This window comes from Lytechinus pictus, chromosome 9 (assembly GCF_037042905.1).
Source record: "Lytechinus pictus isolate F3 Inbred chromosome 9, Lp3.0, whole genome shotgun sequence".
NCBI classification, from domain to species: Eukaryota; Metazoa; Echinodermata; class Echinoidea; order Temnopleuroida; family Toxopneustidae; genus Lytechinus; species Lytechinus pictus.
Genome location: NC_087253.1, coordinates 11,043,726 through 11,052,701, shown reverse-complemented (window position 1 = coordinate 11,052,701; position 8,976 = coordinate 11,043,726).

The following is an 8,976-nucleotide window of genomic DNA, read 5'->3' as shown; positions in this document are numbered from 1 at the left end:
CAGCAAATGTCAGTGTTAATATTTATGATTTTGAGGTTGGGGTTTCTATCGAATCCCCAGAATTTTCAAAAGCATGGAAAATAGGGAGGAAAGGCCTAAGATAAGAGAAGAGAAAAAGAAGGAGGGAAGAGAAGCTAGGGAAAAGGAAGAACCATGCAGTTAACGGGATTACCCCCATCTTTGTTTTGTGTCATTTACACGTAGGCCTATACAGTGCGTATTAAAAAAACGGGACAGTTTTGAAAAGTCTATAAAAAAAAATGTTTCAAATTATTATATCTATATTTTGATATTAATAGATGCTCTGAGATCTCATCTTTGAAATGCCATTTAAAAAAATAAATTTTGTTCATGCTTGAGCGAACACGGGACGTTTTTTTCGGGGGTTCAGAAAGAGGCTTGCGCCAAAATGGCAGAAATGAGAAATTTGATGATTAGATTTTTCCGGGCTATAATCAGCAGACTTCCTCTTAATCTTTCATTATCTTTGCCATAATTTTTTAATTAAGCTGTCAAATCTCATTTACAAATATATTTATTTACCTGAATTATTTTGTTTTTCATTCATACTTCTTTTACCTTTGAATTTTCCTTCATCAGTAAGAAAAGAAGACTTTTTATCAACCCAAGTAAGAAGATTTGCATTATCAATTGGGAGAATTTGTAATTATCAAAATCCTTTTATTATGTGAAACAAATTATGTTATGTTACCTAAGACATATGAATCCTATTTTCACTTGGTTATTGAATCCTTCACCAAGTTTAATTATGAGCCTGACAGGACAAACAGGAAAGGATTCATGTCTTTCAATGGCAATGGTGTATTGAGTCAATTTTGAAGGAGCAAGATATGGCAGATCGGGTAAATTGTATTAAAAAGTTGTGAAGCGAGCAAGCAAAAATTTCCACTTTTTTATTAAAATATCAAATTTTGTGATTTTGTTATTTTCCTTTCCACTTTTTGTTTCTTGGTCATGATTTCTTTCTTTTTTTTTGCATGGGGGAGGAGCACCCCGAGCCCCCACCCATCGGTATGCAGGCTGTTCAAAGGCACCATAACCTTTTATAGCACACAATGAAAGGATTTGAAGAAAAAAATACACGCTCTCCCATACTTCGGTTTTGAAAAAAAAATGTTCTTGCCTAAAGAAGGAATATTCAAAGCTAAAAGAGAACATATTAAAAAAGAACAACAGCAGAACTATTCAAGCAAATAAGTAGAATTGAAAATGATATTTTGACCGCATAATTCGAAAATTATGGCAAAGATAATGAAAAGTTTAAGAGGAAGCCTGCTGATTAGCAAGAAGTCCGACCATCATAATTTATTCATCATTTTATGCCATTTTGGTGCAAGCCTTCTTTTTAACCCCAGACAAAAACATTCTGTGTTCGCTCAAGCATGAATAAACTAAATTATTTTAATGGCATTTTAAGGATAAGACCTGAGAGCACCTATTGACACCAAAATATAGAGATCATAATTTGAAACAAAAATTTTATAGACTTCAAATCTGTCCCGTTTTTTTTAATACGCACTGTATTGTATTGAATGCCTAATTTTTTTTGTGTGTTCTTATATAGCGGGTTCTTAGGCTACTTTAACATGGAGTTTCAACCATTGCTGCCAATCATGTATATTATAGGCAACAAGCAATTTCTATACTATTTCTATATGAAGAGGAATTGGTTGCAAAAGGGGTAAGGTCTACTTTGGACCATTCTGAGAAAAATCATGTTTTTTTTTTAATTCTCACTTATTGCAATATTCTTATGAAAAACTTAATTGTCATGATATACTATACCCTATCATGTGAATATAAATTGGGTATAAAAGAAATCTACCTGTCTTCAATTTTTTTCTATATATTTAAACAAATATATCATTGTGGACCTAACCCCTTTTACAAGCAAACTGAAATTAATCCAATCTCTTTTTAATAAAAAAAGTGATTTTCGTGCCACTTTTATTCACGCTTTAATGTGAATTTCATTTTTGTTGTATCATCAGAGCGACTAAAAATCTAAAGGTTAATTTTGAGACAGAAAACAATAAGATTTGTGATACATGGACCTAACCCCTTTGACAAATGAGTTCTTCAGAAGAGTTTGGTTGCAAAAGGGGTTAGGTCCACTCCAAGAAAATCTTTTTTTTATTCTCCGATATTGCAATATTCTCATGCGAAACTAAATTTTCATTGATATACCCTACCATGTCAACATAAAATTGGGCATAAAAGAAATCTACCTGTCTTCATATATTTTTTTACATTCTTTACCCAAAAAAATCTTTGTGGACCTAACCCTTTTTGTAACCAAACTGAAATGGACCTAACCCCTTTTGAAAAAAAAGTGATTTTTCTCTGCCATTTTTGTAAATTTTTTAATGGAAATTTCAACTTTTCTTTAATATCATCTTATAGAGCTACTAAAATCTATACATTGAGACAAAAAAAATCAAATTTGATGAAAAATGGACCTACCCCTTTTGCAACTGAGATCTTCTTATGCTAATAACATTTCAAATCTTCAACACAGAATTATTTAGCTTCATAGCAACATTGTCGTCCGATTGAATACGAATAAAAATACACACAGTGTTGTGAAACTCTGTTCATGGCCGGTTTGAAAATATCAAGTAAACTTCCCAATTTCCCTTTATGACCACTGTGGGAAAATAATTTCATTAATTTAATGGGAACCCCTAAATGTTACCTAAAAGACATATATATTTGACAGAGGCCTGGGAACAATCATTTTAGAAAAGGTCGCCGCTGCTTGTTTAGAAAAAAAAGAACATATAAGGTTACTGCGAAAATGAACTTGGGTCAGAAATAACACGCAAAAAAGAGGGGGTCACCCAAAGACGAAGGTAAATTTGTTCAAATATAGCATACCAATCTGATTTCCAGGGTTGCTGCCTATAGCTCTAAATCTCTAATTATATAGCAGGCTTCGCCAAATTTCTTGTGCTTTTCTCCGGGCCCAAAGCCATGATGTCATGAGAAGCATTGAGATTCCCTATGTTTTATACCCCCCCCCCCCAAATGTTTTTTTTTTTTTTATTTTTTTTTTTTTATTTTTTTAGAGTAATGAATTTTTTTGTTCTGAATCACTTCCTGACAAATATCATGAATATATTTTCATGCAAGCTTTGATTAATGAAATCCACAGTTCTGGACTAGTTTTGCCACATTTTAATTCCTGCTTATTTAGCGTACTATAGCTTTCCAATTCTATCATTTCATTCAGATAGTTAGGCATGTGTAACGACTTTTCTGACATAGCAATTTTGGCCCATTAAGAGGCAAACAAAGAAATCACGGAATAAACAAGTGATGGATAGTCGCATGTTTCCATTGGTTTGAGCACTGAATAATGGTAGGTGCCAATTTCCTATGCAAATTGAAAAAAGGGTCGAATTTATAATCTGGAAATAGAGGTCCCGCTAATCCTTCTTTTCTACATCGGCCTACAAACCTTAGGACTGTATGAGGCGCCGATTGTACCAATATTATATAGAACAATTATTTGTTATATAATCATTATTTATTAAATAATAACTATTATTTATATATAATTTACATTTTATTTGTAAATGATTACTATTATATAAAATAACATTTCTAATTATTTATATATAATTCCAAGTAATACTTCATTATTTGTAAATAATAATAGTTCGACATTCCATTATTTATAAATAGGCCCTAATGATTATTTGTTTTTCATTATTTATAAATAATGATTATTTGATTTTCATTATTTATAAATAATGATTATTTATAAATAATGGGATATTGAAAACAAAATTATTATTTATAAATAATGAAGTAGATATTTCATTATTTAACAAATAATCTTTATTTATAAATAATGGAAAACTCGAACATTAAATAATGATTATTTATAAATAATGAAAATGATGGCACACTCGAAAAAATTATTTATAAATAATGAAGTAGACGTTTTCATTATTTAACAAATAATCATTATTTATAAATAATGGGAAACTCAACAAATTATTTATAAATAAAGAAATGTGCACTGGCATTGTTAATAAATAATTATTATTTATAAATAATAGAAAACTTATTTATAAATAATGGAAAAACGAATTGCAATTATTTATAAATAATGAAGTATGTAGTGTCATTATTTATAAATAATGAAAAACGAAAATCATTATTTATAAATAATAAAAGACAAATAATCATTACTTATAAATAATGAAAAACAAATAATCATTATTTATAAATAATGAAAAACAAATAATCATTATTTATAAATAATGAAAAACAAATAATCATTTATAAATAATGAAAAACAAATAATCATTATTTATAAATAATGAAAATCAAATAATCATTATTTATAAATAATGAAAAACAAATAATCATTATTTATAAATAATGGAATGTCGAACTATTATCATTTACAAATAATGAAGTATTACTTGGAATTATATATAAATAATTAGAAATGTTATTTTATATAATAGTAATTATTTACAAATAAAATGTAAATTATATATAAATAATAGTTATTATTTAATAAATAATGATTATATAACAAATAATTGTTCTATATAATATTGGTACAATCGGCGCCTCATACGGATGTTTCCTTATGACCGTGCCTGCATTACTGTCGACGAATTGCCAATGGGCTTGTCTCTCATAAAGTTCAAAACGGTTTAATTCAGGTAAAACAAATCCTACCTGTCACCCATTTAACTCACCTGGGTCGAATGCAGCACAATGCGGACAAATTTCTTGCTGAATGGAATTGATATAACGTCCGGAGTAGGATTCGAACCCGATCCTCTGATTATATTTTGTTTGTAAACCCGTCGTTATAGACTGGTTGTCCGAGTGTGAATAGCTATCTAGTCCGGGTTATCATTGAGCAAGTTGCCACTTGGATAAGGAGAAATTTTCATGTGGTGCAACTAGATAAAGTTTTACTTAAAGAATATATGAGGTACAGTCTTCGTGAGGGCGCTTTATTCGAAATGGCCGACTGATTTTCAGACAATGTGAATTTTATTAAATACATTTTCACATGAATATTCGATTGCCACAAAATTAGTGTCATTTGAAAGATGATAAATTTCCTACACCTTAAAACTATTTACGAGGGATGAAAAGGTCATGTGGTTGACAATTTAAGTAGAAATCTGCATTTTTGATTTTTTTTCTCTAAAATTGAAAGAAAAAAAAAATGATTTCGAAGCCAAGAAAAAAAGCAATTGCCTCGGAGCGTTCCAGAAAGCTTTAGATAGACAATAATCATCTGGACGAAATTCCAAGTGGGTATCATTTTTTAGCAAAACTTTGATGTCTCAATCTTGAACACTTATATGAATATGCATATATATACGCTTTTTAACCACTTGGAGCGTAAGAGTCGGCTTTTCTATATCAGCTACCAGTGGCGTAGACAGGTTCGTACACCTGGGGGGGATGACTGGGCTGCCAACGCTAGTGAGGGCGCGAAGCGCCCGAGTGAGGGAGCGAAGCGACCGAGCGGGGGGAGGGTGTGGGAGGGGCCGGGTGTTCCCCCTCCCACGGTAGGGAGCTTTTGCAATTTTGAACTTGAAATCTTGCAATCTGATGCATACTTAATGAGGTAAAATAACACACACAAGCGCGCACGCACACACACACATACTCACACACACACACACACACCCTCACACACGGGTGCGCGCACCACACACATACTACGCCTTGAATGGACAGACATACATCGACAAGATCTACACACCGTGGCATACGAATACAGAATGGACTGACACATAGTATTGCATATTGAACCACACTACGTATTTATTTATCTCTGTGAATTTTGCTGTTACACCTCTTCAGAAAAAAAAACCAATGTCAACTGTGTACACGCAGGTATAGTCTTTGTTGTCTTGATATGGGTATGTGGTTATGAATGAAAACAGCCTCTGTGGCCATTTGTGAATAGAACACATAAACAACAAACAAATAACAATATGTCTGTTCATTATAAAGCATAATGAATACGTACATACTATGCTTTTTTTTACCTCAAAGAAACAGGCATAGTATCCATAGATGGATATTGGCTGGCGGCTCATTAACATACAGATACAAAAAACATAAACAGTATCACTATGATCCATGGAGTAACAATACTGCTTTGTAAGTTTGTGAAGAAATCGGAACCATAACGGCATTGCATCGTTTCAAATTAGGGCATTATTTACTTCTATTTGATCTCAGTCTTATAATAGTAATAATAATAATAATAATAATAATAATAATAATAATAATACAAATAAAAAATAAAAAATAATACTAATACAAATAATAATGCTAATTGGTTCCTTTTATCTCGCATTTCAAGACAGGGTAAATTCACACTGCGCTTTACATGAAACCAACTTCTTTAAACATTTCAAACTTATGTCTTCATGCATCAATCAACATACTTTAAATGAATACAAAACAAAGTGCATCTTAAATAAAACAAAAATAAATAAATAGTTAACAATACAGAAAAGATGTAGCTGCTGCAAGCTTAACAACAAACTAATGTATACCAGTCAGTCCTGATGTCAGTATTAGTGTAACAATAGTCATATAGTGGGAGCATGAAGTTGAACAATTCATGATTATACATAATTATATATGTTATAAAGATAGTAGTATGGTACTCTCTGTCACGAATTATTATGTATACTGTTGTATCACATTCATTTTCTATTCTGTTTTAGATTGCGCTGATGCATTTTGTACACAATGTATAATGCCTATAACACGTGGTTTGCCCCATTTGAACACGCAAAACTCGTGGTTATCTTTTGGTTTCCACACCACGAGATTGCGCGCACTGCAAAATATGCGCGATTAATCTTGTGGTTATCTTGTGGTTTCCAAACCACAAGATAACCACAAAATACTTGTAAGATTTTCTTTTTTTTTACCGTCTGAATTGGCTTTCACCGTGTGAATGCGGCTAATAACAATAAACACAATTACAATAATGATGAGGATTATTATCATCATCATCATAATTATTATTATTATTAATATTATAATTGTTATCATTATTATTATTACTATTATTATCATCATTATGACTTATTAAGTAACCAAATATCATTCCCCAAAACCTGGGGGGGATGATTGTACATGCCATCCCCCCACCTTGTGAGGTGGGGGGGATGCATCCCCCTCATCCCCCCGTTGTCTACGCCCCTGTCAGCTACATATAAAAGAAAGCTGGCCTCAATGCGGCTCTAAAATGGCAAATTTTCCAAGAAATTTGCAAAATACGAAAAAGAGGTTACGTGACTTTGGCAGCCCCCTGAGGGGGTATGTTTCGCTGTGCCCTCTCTTCTGTTTATAGAGATAAGCCTACTCTTTTGTCTCTAAGTAATTTAAAGAAAATAATATATATTTTTCTTCATAGCCGAACCACCAGTTTGCCACATTGGGGGCTTCAAAAAAACACGATATTTTAATAGTCAAGGATGGGGTACTTTCGACAGGCTCTTGTGGGAAAACGCTTTAAGGGGCTATATTTCAAAATACAGGTGGAGCGTGTCCCACAAAAAAAATGCTAATTGCACTCCAAATGAGTACAATATGAAAATTATCTAATTATATTGTATATGATTTTATTATCGTAAACTAGCATTTATACAACTTTTACAATTTATACAACTTTGCGATATGGTTCATTGAACACGGAGATATGAGCCATAAGCTTCTGTCTGCACACTCTTAAAATGTAGGCCAACATACTGTCCACACAGCAATTGGTTTTAAAAATATATATCCAACTCTGGGTAGTTTTCAACCGATACTGTGTAGTTTTCACCCAAAGCACACATGATTGGTTTAAAACTATAAAGTTTTAACCAATTGCTGTCATGGCTGTGTGGACAGTATGTTGCCCAACATTTTTAAGAGTGTACTCATCAGAAGACCTCTCATTCCAAATTTTCTATTAAAATGTAGTTTAACTAAAATGATTTGTTATCTTTTTAAGTGGTGCAAATTATACATGGATATATTCACGTTCAGCCACTGGGGATAAATATGCAAGAATCCATTCTTCAGAGGGGATAGATGATAGGTCATCCCAAGATGACCCAGATAATATCCTATAAACAAAAATAAATCATTGCATTAATAATAATAATAATATTCAGCATTTATCATAGCGCTTAACACATCGAAACGACGTCTCTAAGCGCTTTACAGATATATTATTACCCCGGTCATCGGATCCTTGCATGCCCGCATACACTCCCTGGGGAGCATTCCAACAAGAGCTCCAAGACTCAATTGCTAGGCATACTACATACAATGTATGCACCCTGTCCACTCCATGGGGAGCATTCCAACAAGAGTTCCAACAAGAGTTCCAAGACTCAATTGCTAGGCATGCTACATAGGCTTTCGCATCCTACCGGGTACCCATTTAACACCTGGGTGGAGAGTGGCAAATTGTGGATTGACGCCTTGCCAAAGGACAATAGGCCATGGCGGGATTCGAACACACGACCCTCTGATTACAAGGCGAGAGTCAGAACCGCTACACCACGTCGCTTCCACGCCCGTGGTTGAACATGAATTATTATTATTTGCACCACTTGACATGCTTGAATAGATGACAAATCTTGTTAGCTGATCGAACCTGTGTACGCATACTACTTAATACAAACTTAGGATAGAGAGGTTTCCTGATGTACAGTGAAAGGAAAAATGCTCATATCTTTTTAATTCTTGGACCATATCCATATTACATAAAATTTCATCCGGTTGTAGAAAATGAATTGTAGTTTACGAGTGTAAAGATATCATCAATATAATGTTGTAATTTTAATATTATACCCATCTAGAGTGCCGTTAGCATTTCTTGCAGGACACGATGTTTATCGAAGTCATTGCAATCATGTTCATCGTCTTCATCTGTATCATCATCCCTATATA